The sequence below is a fragment of the Eptesicus fuscus genome, chromosome 12 (assembly GCF_027574615.1).
Source record: "Eptesicus fuscus isolate TK198812 chromosome 12, DD_ASM_mEF_20220401, whole genome shotgun sequence".
Taxonomy (NCBI): domain Eukaryota; kingdom Metazoa; phylum Chordata; class Mammalia; order Chiroptera; family Vespertilionidae; genus Eptesicus; species Eptesicus fuscus.
This window is the reverse complement of record NC_072484.1, coordinates 69496848-69515459: the sequence shown is the minus strand read 5'-3', so window position 1 is coordinate 69515459 and position 18612 is coordinate 69496848.

Below are 18612 nucleotides of genomic sequence, written 5' to 3'. Positions count from 1 at the left end.
ACAAATCTGTTCCCTGGACCTCCGATTTGTTCACATACCTGTCACTTCCTATGTAGGTGCCCCCCAAAATCTGGGCTGCCCATCCATGGGGTAACACTGTCTTCAGAAGGTATCTTTCCGGCCCGGGACTACATTTCCCAGCCTGCCTTGCATCTAAGGTTAGCCCTGGACTAGTTCTCATCAAGGGAAGGTAAGTGGAAGTAATGTATCATTTCCTGATTATAAGCAACTGGGACTTCTCACTGTCCCCTGTCTTTGTCTGCCAGCTGGAGGCAAAGGACTCCAAAGCCTGAAGGGATGGTGGCACCTAAGATAGAGAAAGCCTGGATCCCTGAATCACCACATGGAGGAAAGCTGTCAGCCAAGGGAGGAACAACTAGACTGTACTCTCCAGTGAGGTTAAAACATTGAAATTTGGGGGGTATTTGTTACATCATCTAATAGTCTCCAAATAGACTCCTCTCCTGCACACCCTTCCCTGCTTCCTTCCCTTCCTCAGACATTCACAGATGATATTCAGAATATCTTGATCATGCATGTTATCAATTTAGTCATTGATGGAACAGATATTTATAGCTCATGTACCACGTGTGAGGAGCAGGGCTGAGCATCTGGGACACAATACAGCCTCCACCCCTATCCTTTGAGAAGACCAGGGTCTGGCTGCTCCCTCGCGCCTGAGTCCAGCTGCTGGCCTGAGGTCTTATTCTCCCACCTTGGGATCTAGTCCATCCAGTCTTCTGGTTCTGGACTTCCCTTTCTCCAAAGACCATCCCATCCTCCCTGCCGAGGATGCACTAGAGATGGCCTCCCCCTTAGTACTGCCACTCGCCCATCTTGAATTAATATGTCCAACTTGTAGGCCTCTCTGTATCACCCTCAGCCTTCTCACTGTTCCTCCAGCCCCATCCCATGGAGACTTCCAAAACCAGAACCTCCTCCCTTTCTCAGAATCTGCCCCCATCCTGCCTTGTCTTCTCTCTTAATCTAGAACTGACTTGAAGGCTGAGAGTTTCCACTTCCCCTTTGCAAATGCCTTCACCCACTGGTGCAGATGGCTGGAGAATCTGGGTGGATTGGGGTGGGGTGTGTGTTCAGACATCACTGGCAGCCCAAATGGCCCCTCATGAATTTCTAGGGCCTTCTTATTTATCCTGATTCTTGCCCAGCCTCCTTTTGGACTTGGTACCTCTTCCCTCCAACACGCTCTGTTTGAAGATTGGACCGAGGACACTGGTGCCCACCCCTGGGAATAGACACCTGAGTTACCGATGCCTTTGCAAGCTGACCTTGGTGCCTCTTTAAGTGGAGGGATTCAGCCATGGCCACAGGCTAAAGTTAGATGCAGGCTGGATGGCAACTGCACGCATCCCCTTTACACAGTACACGACCTATACAATTGTGCACGGTCCCCTTGGCTTCAAGCTCTGAAGCCTGGCTCATAGGGTCTTCGCTCTGGCTTTGCCTCTCCAGCTGTATCCACACCCTCCCTTCCATGCCTTGTATTCTCTACTAATAACGAACTTCATAGGAGCAGGGAAGGTTGTACATAGCAGGCTACCTCATACCACTCTGTCTCTGCTTTGGCTGTTTCGTTGACCGAAGCATTCTTCTTTGCTCAGGCAGCTCCTGGTCATTCCTTTGTTTGGGAGTGTCCTCATCCTGGAATTCTTTCTGTACTCCTTACATCCTTCCTTCTTGCCTCCTGCAGCCTCCACCCCCAGCTCCTACAGATTCTGGGTAACCCTCTTTGGGTACTCAATGCCCTCAACTGCCCACACATCTGTCTGAATGCAGCCCCTCTCAGCAGGGGCCGCATCTGTCATCTTGGTAGCCTTCCCCAGCTCTGGACCTGGCAGCAGAGGACTGCAGGAAATGGAATTACATGAGGAAAATGGCTTCAACCTCCAGGAGGGCCCGATAGGATGAAATGAGTCCATACTGATACTGTAGTCTCATTCATTCATGATTTATTGGTTCAACAAATCCTTTCTGAGTCCCTACTGTGTGCCAGGCAGTGTGCTGGCACCTGATGCACAGTGACTAAGACAGACACCGGTCCTGGTTACGCCGGAGCTCCCAGTCTTAACATCCACACACAACACTGCATCAGAGAGAAGTATGAAAGACGGGCTGGTGGGAGCAGTGGTAGAGGAAAGGAACAGGGGCTACAAGAGCCTCCAATGGGCGTAACCGGTAAGTGGTGGGGGTAGAACCCCATGGATCAGGCAGCAGAAGGAGACAATGGCCTGTAGCCTGGGCCTGGGGCTGTTCTCTATCAGCCTGTGACCTTGAAAAGCCTCGGCCTGGAAGTCTACATGTTGGGCCCCAGCCTTGCTCTCAGGGGACCAGCTCAGCCAGCTTGGGCAAGGCACTGCCCCTTGGGCTTCCCCTTTGGAGGAGAAGGAGAGTCCAAGGCTGTAATGGGGGGCTGCCCTTAGTGCTCGCCCCTTGCTTTTGGGTCTAGAGCCTATTCCAGAGCCAGGAGCCGTCAGGACCACTTTTAGGGCCAGGGCCAGGCTGCTTGCTAAAATCTGAACAACCCATCTCCTCACCACTGTTGCCAGAGTTGCCATTTTTAATAACCAAGTTTGGGAGATTCAATTAAGATTGGGAGCCTCCCCGCCTTCCAGGGAGGCCTCGCAATCGGTGTTTTTCTTTGCGGGGAGCACGAGTGGGCCCCTTTGCAGGGGTTTTTGTATGGCAAGCAGCACAGAAAGAGAGAAAAGAAAAAAACAACTTTGGTTCAAAGATGCCCATAATAAGGGGGTTTCTTTTCCCGTTTCCCTATGGAAGGTTGTCAACAGGGCGGGCGGCTGCCCTGCTCAGAGAGTGGGACGTGTGCTCCTTTGTTGCGATGGGCTGAATAGGATGTCCCCGCACCCAGACCTGGCCTCCCGGCTAACAAAGGGCCCCTTTGTCACCCTGGCAAAGAGTGCTGCAGAGGTTGCCACAGCAACTCAGGGACACAGACTTAACGTGCAAGTGACATTTCAGATGGGAAAGCGGGCATTCAAAATTTTCAAATTTCTTTATGTATAAAGGTTTCCTTCTCTGGATTTTTTAAAGGAACCATACAACAGACAAAAGAAAAAAAAAAAATAAGCCAACAATAAACACAGAGCCAAGCAAACAAACATCATGGCAAGTCAGCATGCTCGTTCCTCCTCCCTTGGTGAAAAACTTGGTGAAAAGCCTCATCAAGAGCATCGCTGAGGCCCCTGGGTGAGCTGTGGGTTCTTTTTTTTTTTTTCCAAAAGGCAATTGGACATCATTAAAGAAAGTTTAGGGGGGAAATCTGGAATTCCACCTGCTGGACACAGGCCACTTTTCCCTCTCCGTCTGTGCTTTCTCTAAACAATCCTCGCAGATCCACTGCACGCCAGGCCAGGAGCTGGGGCAGGGGACACAGAGATAAATCCAGTGCTTGCTGTCCGAGGTTGCCGGTAGTGGGGTTCCTGTGTGCATGCGACCTCCTTACCATTCCATGTGCTTTCGGGTGCAGTCTAAGCGGTTGCCCATCAGAAGGAGTAACTGATCCTGCCTGGGGGAAGGGGCTGAGCAGGGCTTGATGGGAACCTGAGAAGGGATTTGCTGCCAAGCCAGCGTTGGACTTCATTGCTATTTGCTGGATGAAATGAGGGAGAAAGGCAGAAAAGGAAAGAAGGACTATTTGAAAAGGGAAAACATCATAAATAACATCATAAACATTCAGGCATAAGTGTTTGCACACAATCGCCACCACAACATACAACTTTCTTTTAATACTCTCTTATGACAGTTGAATAAACAATCATAGAATATTACAGTGAGTGAGTGCCTGCATATCCACCACCCAGATTCCGGCCATCAGCATTTTACTCTCCTGCCTTTATCACATAATTATCCACTTAGCCATGTCTCTACCCGTCTATCAATCCATCTTTTTTGTTGTTGTTGTTGCTGTTAAAATAAATTTCAAACACAGACATCCTTTAACTCCCCCTAAAATACATTCGACCACATATCATTAATTAGAGTCCAATATTTGTTTACATTTTTTATTTTGACTTGAAATTTATATGCAGTGGAATGTACAAATTTTAAATGAACATTTGCTGAGTTTTGACAACTCCATCTGCCTGTGTAACTCAAAACTTTATCAACATATAGAACGTTAGGATCACTCCAGAAAGTCCCCTCATCCTTCCCAGTCAATCCTTCACACACACACACACACACACACACACACACACACACATCATCTTGTCATTTGCTTTTCACTTACCATTATAGCAAAATACTTTTTCTATGTTGCTTTATATATGTGTGTATATATATCCATTGAGGTTATATGTTTTTCTGAGATATATTAATACTTATACATTATGTGAATATATACTATACTATATATATTTCTCAATGTGTAGGAATACTATTACAGTTTTGAATGTTTACCTTATATACAGGAAAAGTATTAAACACTCCTATTTTTAAATAGTTTTTCTGTAGTCTTTTGGATTTTCTGTATAGATTATCATGTTATCTTTAGAGAGAGAGAGAGAGAGGAAAGAGAGAAGACAGATTGATTTTGCTCTCCCTTTCCAATCATCTTACTATTTCTTTCCTTGTCTTTCCTTATTGCGATGTCCAGCACTCCTTAGAATGGATCTAAAATAGAAATGTTAAAGTCAGTCATTCTTATATTGATTTTAACTTCAATAAACACACAGCTTATGTTTCATCACTAAGTCATTAAGTAGGATACTTATTATAAATTTTTGGTAATACCCTTCATCAATTAATAAAGTTTATTGGCACAATTTGGTTATAGTTTACAATGCTTTCTTAACATCTATTGAAATGATCTGGATTTTATCTTCTAACCTATTGATATCATGTATTATATTAGTAGGTATTATTCATGTTAAACCATCCTTGAATTCCTGAGATAATTGTCAGAACTTCTAATGGGTCGTAATTTATTTTTTAATATGCTGAAAATTCCATTTGCAGTTATTTCATTAAGAATTATTTTGCCTCTATGTTAATAATTGAAATTGGTCTTGAATTTTTTGTGCTGCTGTTGCCAAGTTTTGTGTCAAGGTTATACTGATTTTGTCTGAGTTGGGGAAGAAAATTTTTGATAATTGATTCAACTTCTTAAATTATAATTGGATCATTACATCATGTTTTTCTTAAGCAAATTTTGGTAAATTATAGTTTTCTAGAAAGTTGCCTATTCCCTCTAGCTTTCAAATTATATTTCATGTAAATATATTTATAGTATTATCTTATAGTTTCAAAACTCTCCTGTATCTATTACCTAAGCCTTTCCTCTTCTTTTCTTAATTAATTATATTCACAGTTTGTCTATTTCATTAGATTATATCTTTCTATATTTTATATTTTCCATGATTTTCTAAATTTTCTGCAGTGACTAACTAGCTAAAACAGAAATAATTAACTTTTTTTATTGATTAAGGTATTACATATGTGTCCTTATTTCCCCATTACCCCCCACCCCACTCCTGTTCATGCCCTCACCCCCCTGGTGTCTGTGTCCATTGGTTATGCTTATATGCATGCATACAAGTCCTTTGGTTGACCTCTACCCCTTACCCCCACCCTCCTCTACCTTCCCTCTGAGGTTTGAGCATCTGATCGATGCTTCTCTGTCTTTGGATCTGTTTTTGTTCATCAGTTTATGTTATTCATTATAATCCTCAAATGAGTGAGATCATGTGATATTTATCTTTCTCTGACTGATTTATGTGTAAAAAAAACCACAAACAAAATCTATATAAAGTAGATTATATGACACTTAGAAGTATTTGGCAAATATTGGTTAAAGTGATATATAAAAAATATTTTGAGCACATATCAGAGACTAGAGATTCAACTATGATCAAGACATAATTTGTGCTTTCAAGGGGCTCACAGCTAAATTGGGGAGATAGGCAAGTAAATAATCAATGAAATACAGTGCAGTAAACATAGAAGAGGTGAGGACAAGGTGGAATGGGAATACAAAGAAGGGCTTTTGAAAGAGTTGATGTTGAGATGATCACTGTAGGATGAGTGGGAGTTAGCTAGGTGAAAGAGCCGGGTATCCCTTGGCCCTACCCTTGGAACAGGTTGGAGTGCTGCTGGTGGGGTATAATGGATGGGACCTCACTAATGCCAACTGCTGCCCCAGATAATAGCCACCCACTCAACTAAGATCCTCAGGGAGATGCATGCAGCAGACACACATGAAGCAAGACTACCTAAGGCAGTGATCGGCAAACTCATTAGTCAACAGAGCCAAATATCAACAGTACAACGATTGAAATTTCTTTTGAGAGCCAAATTTTTTAAACTTAAACTTCTTCTAACGCCACTTCTTCAAAATAGACTCGCCCAGGCCGTGGTATTTGGTGGAAGAGCCACACTCAAGGGGCCAAAGAGCCGCATGTGGCTCGCGAGCTGCAGTTTGCCGACCACGGACCTAAGGAAAGCAGAGTTCCCTATTGCTAGATGACCTGAGCCCTGTGGCAGACACTACAGGTGCTCCATTCACACAAACCTCACCGTTTCAGCACGTGGAACCCCAACTTCTGACCGTTGTTACCTGCATCTCTTTGTCTAATGTCTTTCTCTGGTTGCCAGAGCCCTGGTCTGCTTAGCAGGCTGAATTGTCTGGGAATTAATGCCCCCTGGGAGCAGCCTTCAACCACAATTGTCAGGAGCTGGTGGGTAAAGACCCCAACTCGTTGCCTCTGTAGTGGGACAACTCTGACTACATGCTTCCCATTGTTTTCCAGAATTCCCCCATGGAGTCAAACTCCAATTGTCCACGGGGGTAATTTGCCCTTTGTTGACTATCTTCCTTTCCTTGTCTTCCTTTTCCACTCCCCTACCTGTGTGTCTTGGGGATCACTCTCCAATAAACTATTTGCAATAAGATCCTTGTCTTTGGATTGGCTTTTGGAGGACCCCAACTAAGAGAGGTAAGTTTTCCCAGGGGACCTCCATTTTCCACACCCCAACCTGGCTTTACATATCCCACCACATCTTAACCTGAGTCAGCTCTTATGCACACTGGCTCCTGGGAATGAAGAGGCAGAGGGGCAGGTATGGCTGGACTTTACCAGCTAATTTGTGACTCCTGTCACTGTCAAATGTGGCCCATCTGTGCCCTGGAATCTGAATAATTCGGAGGCTCCTTCTTCCTGAGCCTGTGAGTGCTTAGATAGGAAGGTACTTGAAAGCTCGCCTCCTCTGGAGGAGGGCATAAAGCATCCATGTGGTGTTAGCCCCTGTGCTAGTCACTGGAGGCAGCAAAAGGAGTGAGCCATTGTCCCTGCCCAGAGATACTCATAGGGCAAACGTGCTATTATGGTTTGGGGGAATTGACATTAATAGTCCTGTGTGCAGATGGTTATTGGAACAGCAAATAGGAGCACTGAATTGGAGTCTTGGAGGTCTTCACCAAAGAGGTGTTACTTGAATCGGGTCTTAAAGAATGAGTTGGAATTTGCTAGGATTGAAAAAAGAAGGGAATAGGGTTAAGCACACCCAGACCCTAAAAGCTCCCACCTGGAAGTAACATACCACTTCACTCATGTTCCCTTGGCTAAAGCGAGTCCCACGGTCATACCTAAATTCAAGTGGGAGAAGCACAGTTCTATTATAAGGCAGACCATTTATGAACAGACCTTAGCTCCCCTGCCACAGCTGTTCTTTAGTGGTTGGTCATTTTTATTTAAAGCCGAGACCTTCCCCAGGTAAGGTTGGAGTGGGATCCATGGGTAAGTGACTACACGTATTAACCATGTCTTTTCTGTATTTGATGCTTTGACAACAGGGGCCTTGAAGACAGACCCTTCCAGGGTTAGCCAATGCCTAGAGAAAGTAAACAGTTCTCCTGTGCATGTGCTTTTCAAGTGTAGACAAAACAATCCAGAACCCACACCACCAACCACCTCCTTTACCCAGTTCTCATACCCCAGGCCACCGGCCCTCATCACCTAAGGACAAGTATCAGACAACTAGGGACAGCCCCTTGGGCCTAGAGCCTGTTGAGATTATTCAAATTAGCCAATCCTAAATCTGCTTACCCTGCCTCATCCATTATTTCCTGCATAAACCACAATTCTGCCTTCTCCCTCCTGACTGACCCTGGTGCTTCCCCATGTGGTCTCCCAGGGGGTGGCATGCTCCCTCCTCTTTGGAACTCTAACAAATTATCTTTAAAAAAAAACAAACATTTTTATTGATTTCAGAGAGGAAGGCAGAGGAGAGAGAGAGACACAGAAACATCAGTGATGAGAGAGAACCATTGGTTGATTGCCTCCTGCATGCCCCATACTGGGGATCGAGCCCACAACCCAGGCATGTGCTCCAACCAGAATTGAATTGCAACCTCCTGGTTCATAAGTCGACGCTGAACCACTGAGATATACTGGTCCGGCCAAACTATCTTTTCAATGGCAACTGTCTCCTTATCTGTTTGCCTTGCTGCACCTAAATAATAATAAAACATATTAAGATATATCTATATTTTGATATCTCAGCTATTTATGATACCAAAACCTGAGGATTGGAAGATGAACAAGCAGATATTCTGGGTTCCCAAACTGGGTTGTTGCAAGCAAGGCATGACCAAGCTGTCCTGAGCCAGCTGGTCACTGTCTGAGACCTGGGGCTCCGCTCTCACAGATGCCGCAGAGGGTTAAGAGGAAGAAAGAAGGGCTCAAGCCCTACCTCCATCCTGAGGACAATAAATGAGGCTGGGTGCTTCTTTGGGAGAACTGAGTCATCAATTTCCTATCTGATCAACTGCCAACACAAGAGGGCAAGTCCAAGATTTGGGGTCTGCATAACTTCCCTGCTGGGCTTCACTGCCAGACTTCCCAGAGTCCTCCTTGGTCTGGGCTCCAGGTGGGATCTTCAGACTTAGGAACTGCTAATTAGTCCTGCTATTAACACTGTGATGTTGAGCATTCCTCCCTGGGCCTCATTCTTCTCATCTATAAAATGGCCACAGCAGTCCTATTTCCTGACCCAGAGTATTGCTGTGAAGATTGACCTCCCCAACTCACAACAGAGCAGGCATCTACAGAAAACAAAACAAAATTAAAAAAAAAACACAACAACACACAACACAAACATACAACAACACCCACATAAAACCTCCCAATGTTACACTAAGTAGTATAATTATGGTGAAATATTGATAGCTTTACTTCTGAGATCAGGAATGAGACAAGGATGCCTGCTATCATTACTTCTTTCCAAAACTGTACTAGCAATACTAGCCAGTGTATTAAGCCAAGAAAAATAAATTGAATGTATAATGACTAAAAAGGAAAAGTTAAAACTCATTTTTGCAGATGAGATGGTATATATATTTTAAAAGCCAAAGAATCAACAGATTGTTAGAATAATTGACTTTGGCAATGTTGCTAGATACAAGGGCATTATACAAAAGTCTACTTCTATATACGTTCTAGACCTATATTGCTGAGTAACAAATCCCCCCAAAACTTCATGGATTAAAATAGCAATAATCATTTAATTATTTATTATCTCTCATGGTTTCTGTGCATTTGGATTCATGAAGGGCTCAGCTGGATGTTTCTGGGTTTTTCATATGGTTGCATTTAGACAGTAGATGGAGCTGGAATAGCAGGGGCTGGCCCTACTGAGGACTGGCTAGTCATCTTCCTCTTCATTTTGTCTCAGGGTCTCTGCATTGTGGCTTAGGGTTGTTTTTTTAAAAAAATATATTTTATTGATTTTTTATAGAGAGGAAGAGAGAGGAATAGAGAGTTAGAAACATCCATGAGAGAGAAACATCGATCAGCTGCCTCTTGCACACCCCCTACTGGGGATGTGCCCTCAACCAAGGTACATGCCCTTGACCGGAATCGAACCTGGGACCCTTGAGTCTGCAGGCCGACGCTCTATCCACTGAGCCAAACCGGTTTCGGCATGGCTTAGGGTTTTAAAGACAAATGTCCCAAGAGAGGGAGTTAGAAAATACATAAACTTTCTTGACTTTGAGTCAGAAGTCATGCAGCATCACTTCTGCCACATTCTATTTATTAAAAAAAAAAAACAAAAACAAAACAAAACACTAAGATCAACCATTTTAAAGAAGAAGGCTATTAGACTCCACCCCTTAGAAAGAGTGTCAAAGAATTTGTTGACTTGTTTTAAAGCCACCATGCAATACTGGCAACAAACAAAATAAAACACCATACAGAGAAACCATTTACAATAGTACCAAAAACACAAACACTCAGGACTAAATCCAATAAAAAAAATGTACAAGGTCTCTACATAGAAAACTACAAACATTGCTGAGAGAACCTTTAAAAAAACCCTAAATAAATAAAGGGCATACTATGTTTATGGAGAGAAAGACAATATTAAAAATGTCAATTTACCCAAATTGATCTAAAAATTCAATGTGATAGCAATAAAAATTCCAGCAGGATTGTGTATGTGTGTGTGTGTTGTGTGTGTGTGTGTGTGTAAACAGACAAGCTGATTTAAAAAACATATATATTTTTATTGACTTCAGAGAAGAAGGAAGAGGGAGAGATAGAAACATCAATGATGAGAGAGAATATCGATCATCTGCCTCCTTGATGCCCCACACTGGGGACTGAGCCCACAACTCAGGCATGTGCCCTGATTGGGAATTGAACTGTGACCTCCTGGTTCATAGGTCGACATTCAACCACTGAGTCACGCCGCCGAGCCAGACAAGTTGATTTTAAAACTTCTGTGGAAGTGCAAAGGTCAGGAATAGCCAAGACAGTCTTAAAGAAAAAAAGTGGGTAGACTTTTCTATAGGACATTAAGACACTCAAAAACTACAGTAATCCAGACAGTGTGGGAATGGCACAAGGAGAGAAAAATGGGCGAATGGATCAGACTAGAGAATTCAGAAACAGTCCCATGCACACATGGACTACTTGATTGATGACAAAGTTAACACTGCAGAGAAGTGGCAGGGGGAGTGATCTTTTCAACAAATAATGCTGGGTCAGTTGGATGTTCAGATGGAAAAAAGGAAAGGAGCCAGTGGGAAATTCCCTCTGATGAGATATGGCAATGTATTTCTAGAAACAATGACTGCTGAAATTTATTTACAAGTGTTTTCCTTTCGGAGCGGTAATTTCCCTCTGTTGTTCCCCAACCTTTGGTGATAACGTTTCTCACACATATCTTGTATTAATGGATCCTTCTGGCCACTGTTGACAAAATAACGTTCAAATCTACATAAAAACTTTATAAGAGTTTATTTGAGTCAAATCTGAGGCCTGACCCAGAAGCAAAAATCTCAAAGCATTAAGAAAATGCTTTGAAGAATGGCTGTTTTGCAGTTCTTTTTATGGATTTAGAATTAAAGGAGAGAATGTAAGGAAAGTTACATGAAGTCCATTGGTAGTAGCTTAAGGAAGTGGAAGGAAGCAAAGTGGGGAAATCTCTAGGACTGGAAAAAAGTAAATGGAGAGATACATACTTCTTTTACATTGCTGGGTACAGGATAGTGTACATTAAACAATGATAGTAATTAGAGATGGTGTGTAGGCAACCAGATAACAATGAGGGGTCTCCTGCGGTTTTGTGCTCTGGTGCTGGTGGTTGTGTCTCTGAGCCATCTGGAAAAGAAAATTACTCTGACATTTCAAAGGTATGTTATCCTAAATGCATAATAACGGACAGGGCTTGCTTAAGGTAATAATTGACCTTGCTAAAGAAATTATGGGCCTGGAATGTTACTACCCACCATAATGTCATCAGGAACTTATGATCACATCATCCTGTGTGGTTACTTTCCATCACTGAGTTAGTTAGGCTTGCCTATGGGTGCCCCCGCGCCCCACTCCCACGTTAGCCTGTCAGGTCTGCTATGTAGCACCTTTTACCTTCACATCACAACTAGAGGACCAGCGTAGCTCAAGGAGCAGCAAAAGGCTCACTTCCTTCTCTCCAAATAGCCTCCCCTGCTCCATCCCGACCCACTTCCGGCCTCTTGGTCCTCCCCAGCCAGGCAGTGGTGGAGCAGTCAATAGGAGGTAAGGGCGTGCAGACTGCAAATGCAGACAATTCTTGGATGAAAAGGGGAGGAGCAACAGACCAGCCGCCAACAGGTGGTGTGAGGAGTGAGGGGGCTTCTTGTGGGCGTGGGAGAGGGACCCTGTTTCAGTCACCTCTTGCCCTACCATGGGAGCCATCCCATTTCTGTCCAGGATACCGTGAGGTGGGGCAGATTCTGGACCCCTCCTCAGAACTTCAGTTTCTAGACCATTCCTATGGCCCCCCCGCTCTCCCAATCATTAAAGGGGGCAGCATCCTTCTGCCTTCTCCCAGGGGTTGCTGTCTTGGAAACTCTGGAGGCAGCGGAGCCCGTGCATCTGGAGCTCCATGACTGACACACAAGTCCTTGCCTCAGTTTGCTCTTACGGGAAGTGAGGGTTTAAGCGAGCCATCTGCCAGGGACCCTTTCGCAGGGACTCAGGTCAGCGGGACGAGTAGGAAGCCCCTCGCCCCCACCACAAGACAGCACCCATCTCCGAAGATGTTCCTTCCTCCCCCGGTCACCTCCTTCCTCCCTCTCCCCCGCCACCCCAAGCCGCGTGGGGCTTACTGTCGCCTTAACTATTTAGGGCGAGGAGTGCCCCACTTCTGGGGAGAGGTGGCTTAGGGGCTGCTCTCTCCTCTCGCCCTGGGTGGCGAAAGGCGGGACGGAGAGGGTCTCCCGGACAGGCGCACAGCCCTCCCGGACTCCTCGGGGCGGACGGCCAGGCCCGGGACCCCGCGGCGGCCGGGCCAGAAGGAGGGGCCTCCCCCGCTGGGCCCGGGCCCCGGGCCCCCGGCCCACGGCTGCGCCCGAGGCCGGAACAATAGCGCGCGCGGGCGGGGGCGGGGCGGGGCGGGGCGCTCCGCCGGGCGCCGCCCCCGGCCCGCCCCCCGCGCTCGCACACCCGCTCTCACACCGACTCCCACCCGCCACCCGCCGCCCGCCGCCCGCCCAGGCACTGCCCGCGGAGCCGCCGCCGCCGCCGCGCCCGCCATGGACGTCCGCCTGTACCCCTCGGCGCCCCCGGTGGGCGCGCGGCCCGGGGCCGAGCCGGCCGGCCTGGCGCACCTGGACTACTACCACTGCGGCAAGGTAGGGGCCGGCGGGAGCCCGGCGGGGGGCGGCCCGCGCCTTCGGACCGAGCCGGAGCCCGAGCGCCCCGGGCTGGAGCGCGGGCAGGAGTCACCTGGCGGCGTCCTCCCGGGGACACGCGCGGGGGAGGGGGGTGCCGGCGGCGCCCACGCGCGGAGACACGCGCCCCGCCGCCCCGCCGACGGGCACACGCCGCTCACCCGGATCCCACTTACACTCACGCCCCGAGTTGCTCTTATCACGGGCAGAAGTCACCCCGACAGGGACACTCACACTTACCCATGTCCCCCGACAGCCTCCCCTTCATTCACCAGCGGACCCGCTGCCGCACCGACAGCCACGCACCTACTCACAGCCTCGCCGTCCCACACGACTCGCCCTGACAGTCACGCACAGGGCCACGCGTCACTCGCCCACCTACACACACGGTCACACTGCCGCACACAGTCCCCCGCACGCCACACACCTTGTTCCCTGCCCGCCCGCTGTCACCCCCAGTCACAACGGGGGGCGGGCACACAAAGAAGTCGCTTGCACTCCAGACGACTCCCAGAGGCGCGCACTGCCACGCACAGCCGCCCAGGGACGGTGACCCTCAGGCACACCAACCGCCCTGACGGCCACCGTCACACGCCGTCACGCAGGGACAGCCCCGGCCCCGGCCCCAGCCCCGCACCGCCCCTCCCCCACCCGGGTCCGCCACACTCGCCCCGTCGAGGTCCAACTTCTCAGGCTTCGCGGCGCCCTAATGGGGCCGCTTACGAATTGTCTGTTACCGCCCGGCGGGCCGCGGATTCCGAGTTTGCAATGGCCAATCCAGGCCTGCTCCCTCCCCGAGCGGCGCACAGGCGTCCGTCCCTCCAGGCCGGGGTTGCAGGGAGGGACACCGCCCTCCCCTCCCCAGACCGCCGTCCCCATCCCCGCCAGGTTCCCGCTGCGCGGCCCCCGGCGCTGAGGACGTTCGCGTGCCTGGAGCCCGGGACAGGAGGCGTCCACAACCCGCTCCCCGCGCCCAGCCGCCCGGGTCCGTTAGGTGCACCTGCGCCCTCTGCCTCTCTTCCTTCGCCCGGGAGGAAACTTTAAAACTTAGTTAGGAGCGAGATTGTCCGTGCGTCCGCCGGCCGGTGCATCTGGCCCGGCCGGCTGGAGCCGAGCGCGGCTTTTCGTCACTCGGAGCCCGGATTGAACGGCGCGCGTGGGTTTCCCCGCGGCCCCGGCGCAGATGCGCGGGCTCGGTGGCGCTGCTTGGTGAGTGCGCGTCGGGCGGTTGGATCGCAGCCCTCCCGGGGTCTTAGCTCCACCCCACCCCCTGGCTTTTCCTCCCGGGCCCCTGGCTGTGGGGGCGCTTTGAACGCGGGGCTCCCGCGGCCGGGCCTCTGAGTGCGTCCTGAGGCCCTGGGGAGTGGCTGGAGTAGCCCTGGCAAAGCCCTCCGCTGTTCGCCCCTGGCGGGGTGTGGGGTGGGGGCCAGAGGGCCTGGGGCGGCCTGGGGGTGGGGGTAGGCGGCTAGTGAGGTCTCTCCAGGATGGCGGTGATTATCTTTTGTCCGGTGACCGGCAAAGTTAGAAGCCAAAGAGGGGGATGGTGTGTGTCCTGGGGAGAAGGCTGCTTCTCTGGCTGTTTCCAATCTGATGGAGGAAAAATTGATTAAAAGTATCAAGTGAAGTCTTCAGGGAGGAGAAGACAGTTCGGTGTGGGGGCAGCTGGTCTGTCTTCTGCCCTTGGTTTTATTATTTTATAAAATATGAAGTTGGCAAGTCTCCAGCCTCTGGTTTGGGGATACGTCTGGGGATTGGGAATTTGTGCCTCAGAGTCTCGGTGGGTGGGTGTCCCTAGGTCCGGGAGTCCTCCTTTGGGGGCTGGTGTTTCTGTGAACCTCTCTAGAGCAGGGCAGTCCCATATGGGAGCCTTTGGGAGGCGGCACTCAGCAAAAGGCCCTGCTCTATCCTGATGCTCCGTAAAGCTCTGACTCAGCACCAGGAACCTGTGAAAACCCTGGCCGGGAGGGAAAGGCACAGGGAATGAGAACCTGGTGATTCTGGCTTCTGTCTGTGGTCTAGGACCCGCACCTGTCCCAGGGCCGAGGGTGTGTCCAGGTGGAGGAAGGTGGCCAGCTGAGCCACGAGGATGGGTGAAAGAAAGGTCTGACCTTGCACTTGGACGTGAGACAAGCTTCTCAGTCCTTCAGGCTTGTGGCATGGTAGGCATGGCAAGTCACTTGGCTCAGCTAGGGGTGGGTCAGAGGCCTGTTGGAAGCAGATCCCAAGTGGACAGTGGCCTTCCGCCGTGGAGGTTGGGGGATGGGGCGTTATGACCAGAAGCTGATGGTGAGGGGTTGGGGAGGGAAATGCCCGGGCTCCATCCTTCAGCTGGTCACCATCAGAACTGGAGGAGAAACCACAGTGCAGCCGTGGCCACACGTGGGGCCCGTAGGTGGGGCTGCAGAACCAGGACATAGGCCGCACACTGGGGGCTGGGTCCTTGGTGTCCAGACAATAGGCTTGTCCCCAAGGGACCCAGGCCTGAGAAACACTAGGGCAAGCATTGGCCCAAGTGATACCGGACAATCACTGCGCAGTTGACCCGGAAGGGCCCTTGGCGACCGTTCCCTTGGTGACTGTCCCCTTAGCGATCCTCTACACCGAGATTCCAGCCTCTCTAAACCAAGGTCAGGAGCAGCGGCTCTTCTTTTGGTATCTCTTGTTTGAGAAAATACACAATGGCAAAACGCTGCCGTGGTTTTATTTTTTGCTCTAGATGTGTATTTTATTAATCAGTGATATTAGCATGCATTTAAAAAATAGCTTGCCAGATACGAGGCAGGCACATTACTTATTGCAAATGATAACAGTGCTGGGTGAGCGTAGGTGCTTTTGGTCCTGTGGCCCCGAGGATCTGGGGCACCACTCTGGGAACCATTGATCCCCTCCTTCCTTGCTTCACAGAAGGGGAAACTGAGTCATGGAGTAGTGTACTCAGAGGTTGCATAGCAGGAAGAGAACAGAGCTGAGGCCTGAACCCAAGTTTCTTGACTCCCAGCTTGACACTCATCTGGCCTCCCCACAAGTCTCTGCTGTGGTTGGGGGACTCGGGGGCTGTGACAGCTTTCTTAGGGTAACTGTGAGTACCCTTCATTCAGATTTTGGCAGGGCACTTTACCACACGGCATTGCCTGAGGCTTCCTGCTCCACGAGGGCAGACGTATGTAAACTGGCCATTGGTTTGGGCAAACCTGGGTTCAAATCTCCATTGTGTCTTTGTGACCCTAGGGCAGATGATTTCTCAGCTCATTTTTTGTTGGGACATGATGTTCCTACTATAAAATGCAAAGTTTAAGTGGACAGTAGTTTTGATAGCAACCACCATCCCATTCCAGATATAGAAGCATTTCCATCACCCCAGAAAGTTCCCTCATACTCCTTTCTAGTCGACACCCCTCCCCCTCCTCTAGAAGAAACTGCATATCTGATTTCTATTATCAAGCTTTGTTCAAGTTCGGTTTAAGTGTACTAAGTATATTTAAGTTTCAGAACTTCATATGCAGCATATACATATTTTTTGTCTGGCTTCTTTTTGCTCAACACAGTGTCTTTAAGATTCATTGTATTGTGTATATCCATAGTTTGTTCCATTTTATTGCTAAGTTATATTACATTTTATGATATAGCACAATTGCATTATCTATTCACCTGATGATAGATACTGGGTTTGTTTCCAGACTGAGCTATTATAAATAACGCTGCAGTGAACATTCTTATACAAGTATTTTGTGGGTGGGACAAATAATTTAATATCTCCGAGCTTCATTGTTCTCTCAAAGACAACATTGCCTGCCTCAGAGGTTTGGGAGGGTTAAATGAGGATGTAGGCTAGGATAGTCCTTGGCACATGCCAGCTATGAATTACATAATGATGGTACCAACCACCTGGAACCTATCCTGGTAAGAGGCTTAGAATTTCTGTATTTCAAGCATCTTTCCTCACTGGTCCAAACATCCTTCACGACCAACCTGGTCGTGACTTTTTCCATGCAGTGCTCCATGGCCACCCACCTTTTTTCTTCCTCCACGCTACCCCCAAACTGGTACTGCATGGGATTCAGCATGTTCTGCCATCCATCAATCGATCAACAGTTATTTAGCATCTCTTTGTGCTAGGCACTGTGCTGGGCAATCGATGCTATAGCATTGAACAAATATAACTCAGATCGCTGCCCCCTGGAGCTGATATATAGTATGGAAGTCATAAGTATATGGGTGAAATATATGGTATTGTAACCAATGGCAATACCGTTATGGAGAAAATGAAGCCAGGAAGAGGGTTAGGGGTGCCAAGGCCAGGTGCTGGTTTGCAAGTAGGGAGGTTGGGGAAAGCCTTGTGGTCTCAACCAGTGGTTCTCAAATTTCTGTACACATTAAGAATCATCTGGACCTGGCTGCTGGTGTGACTCAGTTGGTTGGGCATCATCCGTGCACCAAAAGGTTGCCAGTTCGATTTCCAGTCAGGGCACGTGCCCAGGTTGCTGGCTTGATCCCTGGTAGCGGGGTGTGCAGGAAGCAGCTGATCGATGTTTCTCTTTCACTTCGATATTCTTCTCTCTCTCTCTCTCTCTCTCTCTCTCTCTCTCTCTCTCTCTCTCTCATTAAAAAAAAAAATCATCTAGCAAGATTTTAAAAACAGATTTCTGGGCTCCACCCCCAGAGATTCTGATTCAGTTGGGCTGGGGCTCTGAGAACTTGCATGTTTAATGAGCTCCCAGGTGAGGCTGCTGCTGGTCCAGCAACCACACTGTGTTAGTAGTGGTTTGGTTGTTTGTGGGCTCCCAGCAGGCAGGAACCATGGCCAGCACCTGGCACAGTGCCTGACCCATAATTATTCAGGAAATATGTGCTGGTGTGTGAATGATTCAACTCTTCACCCACCCACACAGCTCTGGAAACAGCATCTTGTACCTGGGTGGGATCTACACAAGTTTGGTTATGAATGACTGGCGTCTCCTTGTGATAAAAATCCATGAAGTCGGAATTGCTATTCCCACCTTTGAGATACGTAGGGCCTGCTCAGTGTCCCTGCTGGGCGAGGTCCCCACAGCTTCTTTCTGCAGGGGCACGGGTGGATGTGGGTGGGATGTGGAAAGAGCCCTGGGCCAGGTGAGCTCTGAGCTGAAATGGCTGGTCCCAGGGAATTCTGGAAGGCCACCTGCATCTCTGTTAGGGGGTTCTTTTTTACTTTCCATCTCTAGCCCCTCCCCCAGCCTGTCCTGAAGGATCACATTTCTGTCCCTTACCCATCTCAGGAGGGGTAGCCCAGGCCTGGTACTGCTGCCCCCAGTCTGCTGGGTGACCTTGAGCATGGCAGTGGCCTTCTTTGAGCAAATCAGTGACGATGAGCCTAGTGAGATGGGGAGCTGTGGTGTGGAAATATAAGGAAATAAAGGCTGGGCATGTCTTTTATAACTGTA